The sequence below is a fragment of the Rosa rugosa genome, chromosome 2 (assembly GCF_958449725.1).
Source record: "Rosa rugosa chromosome 2, drRosRugo1.1, whole genome shotgun sequence".
In the NCBI taxonomy this organism is placed as follows: domain Eukaryota; kingdom Viridiplantae; phylum Streptophyta; class Magnoliopsida; order Rosales; family Rosaceae; genus Rosa; species Rosa rugosa.
The window spans coordinates 50,404,195-50,416,269 of record NC_084821.1 but is presented as its reverse complement, the minus strand read 5'-3'; the positions used below and the strand labels follow the sequence as shown (position 1 = coordinate 50,416,269).

Genomic DNA, 12,075 nt, shown 5'->3' with positions numbered 1-12,075 from the left:
AGAGACAACATAGAATTTTCCACTACTAGAAAAATCTCTAGTAGCCACCCCCTTTGGATACACTTTTCTAACCGTATCATTTGAGCAGAGCAAATGACACTCTTTTATATTTTTAATGTTATTTGTTTAATGGATACTGATAACTAGGGCTGTCAATGGTTCGTGTCGGGTTAAGGTATTTGTCGTGTCACAAGATACAAACTCAAACCCAACCCATTTAATAATCGTGTCAAAAATTAAAACTCAAACCCAACCTATTTATTAAACGGGTTACCCGTTTCCAACCCGCTTAACCCATTTAATAAATAGGTCATGTCGTGTTAGACAAAATGACTCATTTAAGGGTTAACAATGCGACCCATTTAACTAAAAAAAATGAATAAATTGATTAAATTCACTAGAAACTTCACAAGACGAAAAATATAAATAATTATATATAATTCATAAATAATTAAATATAATAATAATAAAGCAAAATATTTCAAATTGTCTAATCCTATGATCAAATACTCCTAATGTCCAAAAATTTTTTTAAAAAAGTATAGCATAATCGGGTTATACGGGTTCACTTCGTGTTGGTAGGTTGATCCATGGTCGACCCATTTATTAAATGGGTCATGGCGGGTTGACCCACGGCCGATCCGCTTTTTAATCGTGCGGGTTTCGAGTCGTGTTATCGGGTCGTGTCGGAATTGACAGCCTTACTGATAACTGTGACAAAATAAAAAATATAATCAACAAAATAATCTAATATATATATTAAAGATAAAAATCCGTATTCATTGCTATGTAAAATACTAAATTGATGTATTATATTAAATATTCAGATAAATATATTATATAGATACGGTTAAGGGTGTGGAGTAATATTACCTAACTATTTATTAATTTATTTAAAATTACAAATTAATCATCTTTTTCTTGCAACCGTATCAACAGAGAGAAAAAAATTGAAAAATAATATTATGAGACTTTATGATATGCAAGTTCGTATTTATTAGAAAATAAAAAATTAAATTAATATATTATCCCTGTCTTTTGATTTTGAACACTGTTTTACATGTCTAAACTATACACTGAAAACTGTGACTTGTGCTATTTGATACTTTAATTGGTATGGAAATATAATATCTTTGAATATTAAATCATTAATATATCATTCATAATAGCATAAAATAATAAAATTTCATTTAACATTCAAAGTAATGGTATTTCTAGAAGTAACTTTTGGTATATAATTACTATTATACGAAAATCTTAATTAAAAGCTGATGGTTATCCACTTATCCGTAATAATTTAAATTGTGGGTTTAATTCTTCAAGGCAAATTCCAATTAGGTTGTTCAGTTGTTCTAGGCCTCAATAACATTTTCTTTGCTGCATCTGGTTTCATTCTTAGCAAAGATCTGCCCAGTGAACATCAAATCGTCGATCAATCCACGAGGTATGTAATGTGTAAGCCCCTGTCCCCTAATGAAGTTTCCGTAAGAGATTACAATGATTTTGATAAGGTGTGACGTGATTGTAGGGTGGATCAATCTTGGTGGGCGATTGCGGCAGTTTGAGAAGCTTCAAAAGTCCAGAGCAGTTAAAAACTTCAAAGTTTTCAGATTTTGACATGAATGAGGAAGAGAGAGAGAGGGGATCGTAGGTAATTTTTCTTTTTTTGAACAGTGGACATAGAGAATTTAGAGGCTCAATCTGGGAGAGAGATATGGTTGGGTGAATTCAACAACAGAGAGATATGGGTACGTTCAGCAGAGGAGATTTGTGTGGCGGAGGAAGTTAAGAAGGGGGAGGAGGGAGAAAGAGAAGGAGGAAGAGAGAGAGACGGCGGGGCTCCCGATGTCGGCGGCTTGATCGAACAAAAATTAAAATTAAAATTATTTCGACCAAAAAGAAATACAATTAATATTGTAAAATGAAGCAGATATAATGAAAAGAAAAGAAAAAAAAGATAAAAAATGATAATTAAGGTGGACCCCATGAAGAAATTGAAATTAACAGAAAATGAGGAGAGAGAAAAAAATTAATACAATATTTAAAATAAAAATAAAAAACTGACACACCAAAGTTAAAAGCGTGGCGCTTTTGGTTAGTGGAGCCTGCTATAGAGAATACCATTTTTCATTCCGTGGCTGCACCGTATCTAATGACTTTTAAATACGGTTATTCGTATCCTCAAGAGCAAAAGATACAGAAAAATGACAGTGTCCTATGAGGCGTATGCTAGTAGTGTTCGTTTCTATAGAATGGAGATTGATCATGCTAGCTAACTAGTCTTAATTTAAAGGATTAAATTCAGTTTACCCCCTGAGGTTTGGGGGAAATTTCATGTTAGTCCCTGTCCTCTCAATTTAATTAGTTTACCCCTTGAGCTTTCCAATTTTTCTCAACCGTGTCCATTCCGTCCAATTTGGACGTTAAGTTTGACAAAAAAAGCCCACTTTAAGGGCTAAAATTGTCATTTCAAGGAAAAAAAAACCATGACAAAAAAAAAATATTTTTGTTTTTTTTATTTCTCCCTCATTGAAGAAGAAGAAGAAGAATTTTTTTTTCTAAATTCTTTCTCATTGAAGAAGAATTCGAAGAAGAATAATTTTATTTTTTAAATTGTCATTTCAAGGAAAAAAAACACCACGACAAAAAAAAAATTCTTCTTTTTTTTTTTATGGTTTTTTTAATTTTTTTATTTCTCTCTCATTGAAGAAGAAGAATTTTTTTTTTGGTCATTTTTTTTAATTCTCTCTCATTGAAGAAGAAGAAGAAGATTTTTTTTTGTCATGGTTTTTTTTTTTTAATTCTCTTCTTCTTCTTCTTCAATGAGAGAGAATTAAAAAAAAAAAAAACCATGACAATTTTTTTTTGTCATGGTGTTTTTTTTTCCTTGAAATGAAAATTAAAAAAAATTCTTCTTCTTCTTCTTCAATGAGAGAGAATTAAAAAAAATAAAACCATGACAAAAAAAAAATTTTCTTCTTCAATGAGAGAGAAAAAAAAAAGACAAAAAAAAAGGAAGAAGAATTTTTTTTTTGTCATGGTGTTTTTTTTTCCTTGAAATGACAATTTTAGCCTTTAGAGTGGCTTTTTTTTTTCAGACTTAACGTCCAAATTAGACGGAATGGACACGGTTGAGGAGAATTGAAAAGCTTGAGGGGTAAACTGATTAAATTGAGAGGACAGGGACTAACATGAAATTACCCCCAAACCTCAGGGGGGTAAACTGAATTTAATCCTAATTTAAAGCTCAAGACATCTAAAGAATGTTAATATGTGAACTAGTTTTGAGTTTAAAAGAGAAATGGGATCCTCAATATGGCTGCTTCTTTTCTCCATCGTTCATATAACCTTACACCACCTTGTTGCTCCCACCATAACCCAAACTGACGTCTTGTGCACTTCGGAAGCTGAATATTGCTGGAGATGTGCCGATTTTGGCAATTACACTAATGGCAGCATCTTCCAACAAAACCTCATCAGCCTCCTCTCCTCCTTTTCCAACACTTCCCAAAACCAAGCCAACTATGGCTTTCACAACTCTTCTCTCGGACAAGGCTCCAACAAAGTGAATGTTATTGCATTGTACAGAGGAGACCTCGGACTCGAAGGCTGTCGTAGCTGTCTCAGCTACTCCGCTCAAAGTATCATGCGAAACTGTTCATATAAAACGGATCGAAGCAATCTTATGGGCAGAGCCTTGCATGGTACGGTACTCTCAAGACTTGATATTTGGTAATTGGGATCAAACAGCTCATGGGTATTGGTGATTGAGCTTGAGAGGGTTTTTGGGAGGTTTGAGGTCAATTTCAGAGAAAGAAAATTTCCTAGAGCAGATACCTCAGCAGATGATCAATGAAAATGGGAAGATGTGGAACATTTCAAATGCGAGAGGAATGAGGGTTGTGATGGTGGTGGTGGTGGGTGGTCGTTGACAATGGTTAAGGGAAGAGAGAGAGAGAGAGAGAGAGCCGGTCGAAGAGGTAAAAAGAAAAAAGAAAAAATAAAAAAAGAGAGGAAAAAATAAATATAAAAGAAAAAAAAAAAGTGAGGGTATAATAGACATTTCAGCGTGTAAAAAATGTCACGTCAGCAATTTAACTAAGATTTTGACGGATCATTGACGGCAAGGACCAATTGGGTGAAATTTGAAAGTTTAAGGAGTTTTCAGGTGAAATTGAAATGTCAGAGACTGAAACGTCGACTCCCTATAAGTATAGGGAGTAAACAGTATTTTGTCCTAAATTTTAATTAGTATAGATTACAGCATATACACGAATATCATAAATACACAAGGTAAGTAAGGCCTTCTCCTAAAGTGTTTAAAGTGTCAAAGGGCCAAAAAATAGCCCTTGTTATCTCCAACCTATGATGCTAAGGGGTAAAGGGCCATTTTTTAGGGTCAAATGTGAGGTTAAAGGGGCATTTTTAGCCCTTTGAGGAGCCCTTTGGCCCTTCAAAAAACTGGATCAGATTAAAGCTGGCCCACTCGGGTAGTGGAGGATGACAACAGCTAGTTGCTGACGTCAGCTAGCCGTTAGTTAAATATTTAAAAAAAAAAAAAAAAAAAGTAGCCGTTGGTTAGGTTTTTATTTTTTTTATAGCCGTTGGTAATGTGATTTTAATTTTTTTTTAAATTTTTTTTTTAGCCGTTGGTTTAATAATTGTCAGGGTTGTCACTGACAAGTATTTGCATTTTCTTACTTTGTTGTGTAACTTTTAAATGCTTATGTCATGAATAAAATAAATATTAAAAATATGATTCCAGTTTTATTCCATTTCAAAATTAGCTAAAGATATTTTTAATTATCTTTAAAAAAAAAAATACAACCGAAAAAATATTTTTTTATCATAAAAATTATTTCAATTACTATAAGTCAATTAACTTTAAAAAATAAGCATATATATATATATATATATATATATATATATATATATATATATATATATATAGATCCAATCTAGAGCGGAGCTCCGCTTTGAAATTAACGTGTGAAGTTCGAGTTTTGAGCCACTTTTCGGTCGCATATCCACATCTCGACCGTTCAGTTTTTAGGTACTAGTGTATAGATCATCTCTGCAAATTTTCAGCCAAATTGATGATCGTTAAGGTATCTAACTCGCTTAAACCAATTGATGGACTGAATCTGTCAACCTGAACCGTACTAGCTTTAAGGCAGTTATCAATGCCTTAACGATCATCATTTTGGCTGAAAATTTGCAGAGACGATCTATACACTAGTACCTAAAAACTGAACGGTCGAGATGTGGATATGCGACCGAAAAAGTGACCAAAAACTCGAACTTCACACGTTAATTTTCAAAGCGGATCTCCGCTCTGGATAGGATCTGTATATATAACCAATCCAAAATGTTAAAATATATTTTAGGGCCATAATTTAGCCTTGACGGGTTGGAGACAGTTGATATCAGATCAATGAATAGTACAGAATTTATGGCTATTTTTAGCCATTTGGGTTAGAGATTGCCTAACATGAATAGATTACTCAAATACAATGCATCAAAATGCAATTGCATTTTTTGTTCGAGTCTTGTTTGAGAGAAGAGTTGTAAAAGTCGGAGTCGGCTTGGTTTTGGGTAGGGATGGACGAGGAGGAGGAGAGGAGGCTGCCATTACCACTGTTACTGCCAGCAGAAGTCTGGAACAGCAACCCTCATTTTGGGCTAAGGGAGCAACAAGCAGGTCTAAGATTAAGAAAAGAAGCAGCCATGATGAGAAAACCATTTGCCTCTGTTGCTCATCAAGTCAAAATGAACCCCATGCATATTGCCATATTGTCATCAAATATACTGGAGCGTCCTTTAAACTTTAAAGACAAGCTAGTCAGCAAGCATGATCATTATGTCATCAACCCACTCTACCCTCTAACGACAAAAGAAAATTATATGTAAAGAAAAATCTTGTCCAACTCCATCCCATACGGTTTCATGAAAAGAAAATCAATTTTATATATGGTTCCTCCCCAGGGGCGGAACCAGGATTTAAACATAGAGGGGGTCTAGACATAGAGTTATAAAAAAAAAAAAAAAACTCCAAAAATAAATTAAGAATCATTTTTAATATGATGCATAAGTCAACAATAAATTTGAAATAAAATCATACATAACTGCCCATTCAAAAAAATAGAATCAATTCAAAGAATGAAAAAAAGACAAACTTATTTTTAATTAATCTGTCATTGATTTATATTAGTGTATTCTTATTATTATTGGTTATTTTATTACACTTACATTGTAACGCCCCAAGCTGCACCTCACCAGCCTAAGCTCGTTACAGTGCCGCGAGTCTTTAAAACATAAACCGAACACTCGGCTTACGTCCTAGAGAACCGCTAGGCATTTTGTTGATAAACTTTTCGTAAAACGCACAGCGGGAATTTGAAATACTTTTGAGGTGAAAAACTTGAGTTGTTGAAATCTATTTCATTCGTCCAGAACTTGAATGAATGTTCACACAAAGGATATGAACTTTAAGGAATGAGCAAGCTAACTATCAACAACTTTCGGAACACGAAGTTCGAGAAAAAGAATGTAGAACAAAGTCCAAACAATGGTTTACCGGACTTATTCCGCACACCCAGCTCCGTCCGCTTTTGTCCCGTCACCAGTGCACAGTATCTGCATCCAAACTGTTGTAGGGGTGAGCTTTCGTCCTCGCTGCTCGGCAGGAAACTCTACCACGACTAGGTTTGAAAATCAACTCAACTTTGTAATCATTTGGATTTGGGCCCAGTGTGAAAACAAAGCAAATATATATATAAGAACGACAAACTTAAATACTCGATGCATGATTAGAAAACTACGTGCGCTTTACCTGATGGCCTGGTTCCGTAGAACCAACATCTGACCTTACCAGTCACAGAGCGCCAAACTTAACACACTAGCTACACACACGGAACCGTGTCATCATTGCGATTGCGCACCGTCCGACCGGTGTAGCTAACCCTCCGGAGGTTTAGGGGTGGCTAATCCCCAAGGAAGTCATCGACCACCTTTCCGCTCTCACACACCGCCATCAACAATCTTATACGCACGTTAACTTAAAAACATTTTAAATTTGAACTAACAATGTACTTTCATCATGCACCACGTATATAAACAAATATGGAAAACCACTAGCCAATAGAGAGTCCCGAGTCCCCTACCTGGATTCCGAAGCTTTACCATTACACGTTGTTTAGAGATCACGAACCTTCCGTTCCTCGGATAGCTGGAGTCCTAAGTTCCGACATTTCGATAGTTAATATCGTATTAAATTAATAACTGAAATCTCGACGATTAACAAATCGTACAACCAACTTTTCCTAGTTTGACCAGGAGTTGACCAATGTTTGACCAATCGAGACTTGTTCGATAATTAACCCAAATTACCGGACCTTTACTTGAAATTACGATTATCAACCAAATATATATTGAGCGCACCCTCCTTACTAAGGTCACCCAACATATATAATTTCTTTTCTTTACTTCCTATCAATCTAACATATGCACAAGCAAAGATCAAATTCGTCAACGACTTATCTCAATTCGTTCAACACTCAACTTTACTTCTATTTCAAGTTTCGTCGTATAGCAATTCCGATAGAATTACTATGGACACCCATACTTCCCAATTTCTACTCAAGGTGGTCCAAAACTACTAAGGACACCCAAGCTTGACCATTTTTCAATTATTCCACAACCATTTCAAATAACCTGCCTCAGCAACACCAACAAGGCAATAACTTGCAAAACCGGAACAATTTTAAATCACCAAACCACACAATCTCATCAATTCAAATCAAGTTACAAGTTACAACCAACCCACTCTGCACATGCAAACAACGTTGCATAGCCAACACAAGAATCTAGTTTGAGATTATACCTTCGACATCGGCAATCCCTTGAATCGACCCAAACTCAGCTTCCCGAGCTCAATACCGAAGCTAGAATGGTTGTGAACTAGTGATTTCCTCGAACTACAACCCAGAAAACTTCACACCATCTCATCTAGACCTGAAATCGAAGAGGAGACGAAGCCAGAAAGGCCGGGGAAGTCGCCGGCGTCGGTGACGGCATCGAAGCAGAGAGGAACCCAGAAACGAAATTGTCAAAAACTCGATCAAATTCAAAATCTAATTGTACAGGCTTGTAGAGTATGACGAGGAGATGAGACTTCATACCAAACGCAGCCCAGAAGGTGGCCGGAGTCGCCGGAAATTGCAGAACTCGCCGGAGAAAGCTCGGATCTTCTCACTGTCGATTCTTCTGCCTCGTCAATTGCATGGACGATTAGAGGCCACAGGTGTGACGACGACGACAAGATGAATCTATTGCCGGTGGTCCGCCGCTGTGTTGTGGCCGGAGGACGGCGTTCTGGTCAGGTTTCTTCGTCGGGTCGGCGACGCGTTTTAGGGTCAGAAGCTTCGAGCTTCTCTCGCGTCTTCTAGATCAATATGATCTGGTCCAGCAGCTATATAGGCCTCCTTTACTTAACATTCGACGATTGTGATCAATCGGTGGACTTTTAACGGTCCAGATCACGCCAGAGCTTTTCTTTTTATTTAAAATGAATTTCCATATTTCCTAAACTTCGGAAATTCAAAATAAATAGTTCCGGTGTCGGAAAAATTCCCCGAAAATTTCTACGAACTTGTCGTTTCGTATACTTTATCATAGACTCCAAACTTTGAAGATTCCACCTTGTGAAAAATCCCAATAATTATTCCCGAAGACCTTAATAATTACCGAGATCGTCAAAATTCTTCCAAACGATCTCACCTTATCTCGATAATTTTTCCGGGGCTCACATACATAGTTACATATATCAATCAATTCATCATCACCTGGGTTTGGGATTAAGGGAGGGGGGTCCAACACATGAAGGAAGGTTGTTCACTTAAGTTGGTTAATAACATGCATATATATTTACATGGCTCCTTTTTATATATGGTTCCTTTTTATATTTGGTTGTAATAGTAGGTGGTTGAGTTTTAATGAAATAATGAGTAATCTGTACGTCCACTTTTCCTGCAAGGACAAGAGGACCAGGTAAGTAATTGTGGGCCGCTGTGAAATTCGTTCTAGGCCGAACAGAAAGGAGTCGAAGGACTAACTCACTAACATAAAGAAAGTAAAGGACTAACATAAAGAAAGCAACAACACCAATTTTTCTGTCATAAAAATACAACACTGTTTAAGGATATCTCTATTTGTGTTTGGCCCAAACTCTAGGTTACTTGACCTAGTGGTAATAGGGTTAAATTAGAAGGATCTAGATTCCTATTCAATGTACGATTACTTTCCTTGTACGATTGAGATTCTATGCATTATAATCCTCTATATAAAGAGGCCCCTATTATCAATGAGAATACACAACAAATTCCTCTCAATTTCAGTTTCTCTACAATACGTTATCAGCACGAGCCCTAACCCTGAAACCCTAAATTCGTAGCCTTCAAATCCCAGATACCACCGCTGCCTACCTTGAAGATCTCAACACCAGGAGTCCAGAACCGGCGGCGCCACCTTCAGAACCGGACGGAAAAGACCCGAACCGGCCTCCGGAAGTGATAGTTTTTCCCCCCAACCGGTTCGAAGCTTTAACCTCTAAATCTGACATCCATACTCCACCAACAGAAGCACTTTGACCCCAGATCCACTGAACCGGAAAAATTATTCCCGGAACCGGCCAAACGACGTCCAGACCGGCCACCAGAAGCGCTGCACCTCCGAACCGTCAGCCTCCCTTCCTCCCTGCACCAGCACAGCAGCCGATCCCAACTCCAGCCGAGCCCCGGAGCCTTGCGCGCAGCCCACAAGCCAGAAGCCCAAAAACCCAGGAGCGCAGCGAAGCCCAGCAACGTGGCCCAGTGACATCAGCCCTCGCCCAGTGACGTCATTCCACCTCAGGCCACTGCCACGTCATCGCCTGCATAAGCGTCCACGTCAGCAATCGGCTGCCACGTCAGCACCCCAGGTCAACGCCGGTCAACCCTTTTCTGGCCGACTTCCGGCCACTTTCCGGCGACTTTTCCGGCCACTTTTCGGCGACTTTTCCGGTCACCTTTCCTGCGACATTTTTTCCGGCCAAGATTTCCGACAACTTTTCAAGGTAAACTTTTCTAAAAGTTCCCATTTTTGAAGTTTTTATTACTTTTCTCTTCTTTTTCTCGGGGACTTCCAACATCCCTTCTTCTACCCCCCTTTCCTTTTCATAGGGGAGACCAATAGCCGAACTGTGGGGGTTCGTGCTCACTCCAAGCTTAGAGTTTGTTGAGAAGAAAACGATCGACCACATACATCGTCATTTCGATCTAATCCAAAAACCCCTATTGGAATCGGATTTTCTTGGAAGCGACTACGCTCAGAAATTTTATATGTTTTCGTGGTAGCATTTCACGCTCCGAAACTAACCCTAATCTCTTTTTCTCTTTCAGGATGAGTAACCTGAACAAATTGGACTTTACTCCATTGGGAACAACTGGCTCTGAATATCACAGGTGGGTTCGTGATGTCCGCCAGCATCTTAAGGCCGATGGAATCCTGGATACGATTCTCGAGCCTAGCCAGGACGTGCTAATTGTTGAGCAAGCTCAAGTTTTGGAAGCAAATAGAGCAGCCTTAGAGGCAAATAAGGCGAAAACCATCATCCTAATGACTCGTCATATGGATTATTCGCTCCAGTACGAGTGTATGAATGAAGAAGACCCCAGAAAGTTGTGGGCCTCACTCGAAGAAAGATTTGGCAATTAATGTCCATGACTCCCTGCTTCCTGACCTAGAAGTGAGATGGCATAGCCTCCGCTTCTGTGATTTCAAGTCAGTTCTTGACTACAACTCGGAAGCACTTCGCATTAAATCCTTAATGGAATTCTGTGGTAAAGAGATCACAGATGCGATGTTGATTGAGAAGACTCTCTCTACCTTCCCCGTTTCTGCATTGATGGTTGCTAAGAACTATCGAATTGATGTTACTGCAGGACGGATCACAAGGTTTCATGAGCTTATTGGAGCTATGAATGTCGCTGAAAAGCATGACCATATCCTTGTGAAGAACTATAATTCGAGATCCGTGGAAACAGAACATATTCCGGAATCCAATTATAGTCGCGCCTCTAAGAGAAGGCGCCAAGAGCGAAACCCTAACATTAGGGATACTTCTGGACTTTCTGGTCCATATAATCGCTCTACTTGGGAATGTAATCGCCGAAATAGGCGAACACAGAACCGAAGAGGTCAACGTGGGAAGAGAGAGGGAGGCAACGCCTCTGGCCATGTTGGTGTCGCCACCAACACTAAGAGCCATCTTAATGACGCTTTCAAAGCGCCTCAATCAATGGAGTTCGAGCAAAGAGATGTATGTTCTCGATGTGGAGTGTCTGATCATTGGGCACACATTTGTAGAGCTCGTGAAGAAATTGTCACCGCCTACAAAGCATATTGTGAAGCAAGAGAAGCTCACTATGTGGAACAAGAAGATCAAGAAGATGATGTAAAGTGAAGGGTTCAAGACTACAAATCTGGCTGGGATCAATAGATCGCCAATTCTGTTTAAGTCTTTATTTTCCAAGAGATGTAGGCAATTGCCATATCATTTTTGTAGTAGATGACAATGTTTTTGTCTTTCTTCAAAGTAGGCGTACTCAACGTAAATGTGATGTCTAGGAAGGTTTTGAGATTAGTGGTACTTAAGCGAGCCTTGCTCCACCGACATCTCTCTACTCACCTGGTCACATTTATTTTGGAATTACCGAAAGAAGTTAGACGACTACCATTGTTTTGCATTAGCTAGCATTTGGATTAGATTCTCCTAATGATTAAAGGACAATGATGTACTCTGTTGGCTTATGAATAAAATTTTGAGTTCTTTTCATTATGACTCCATTTTGATTCATGAGCATGTTACCTTGTGACTACGATGGCTGGGCCATCAGTATTAATTCAAGGACATGGAATAGCCCAAGTCTATTTGCCAAATGGCACCTTGATTAATGTCACAGAAACTCTCTACGCTCCTAGAGCAACTCGCACCTATGGATAGCCAACGGATTCCATGCAAAAACGCATATAGAGAAC

The 12,075-nt window shown here is 38.4% G+C and overlaps 1 long non-coding RNA gene across 4 annotated transcripts; it reads right to left on the bottom strand.

Annotated features, from left to right (window-relative positions):
* Positions 1-696: 696 nt before the first annotated feature.
* LOC133728008 (uncharacterized) lies at positions 697-8,627 on the bottom strand. 4 transcript variants are annotated; one of them, XR_009855499.1, is made up of 3 exons: positions 7,883-8,462; positions 6,578-7,236; positions 697-711 (listed from the first exon to the last, which is right to left on the bottom strand). It is a non-coding gene; the product is annotated as an uncharacterized LOC133728008 (long non-coding RNA). The 4 variants fall into 4 exon arrangements; XR_009855497.1 differs by lacking the exon at positions 697-711 and adding an exon at positions 5,325-5,703; XR_009855498.1 differs by lacking the exon at positions 697-711 and adding an exon at positions 5,810-5,825.
* Between the last annotated feature and the right edge of the window lie 3,448 nt (positions 8,628-12,075).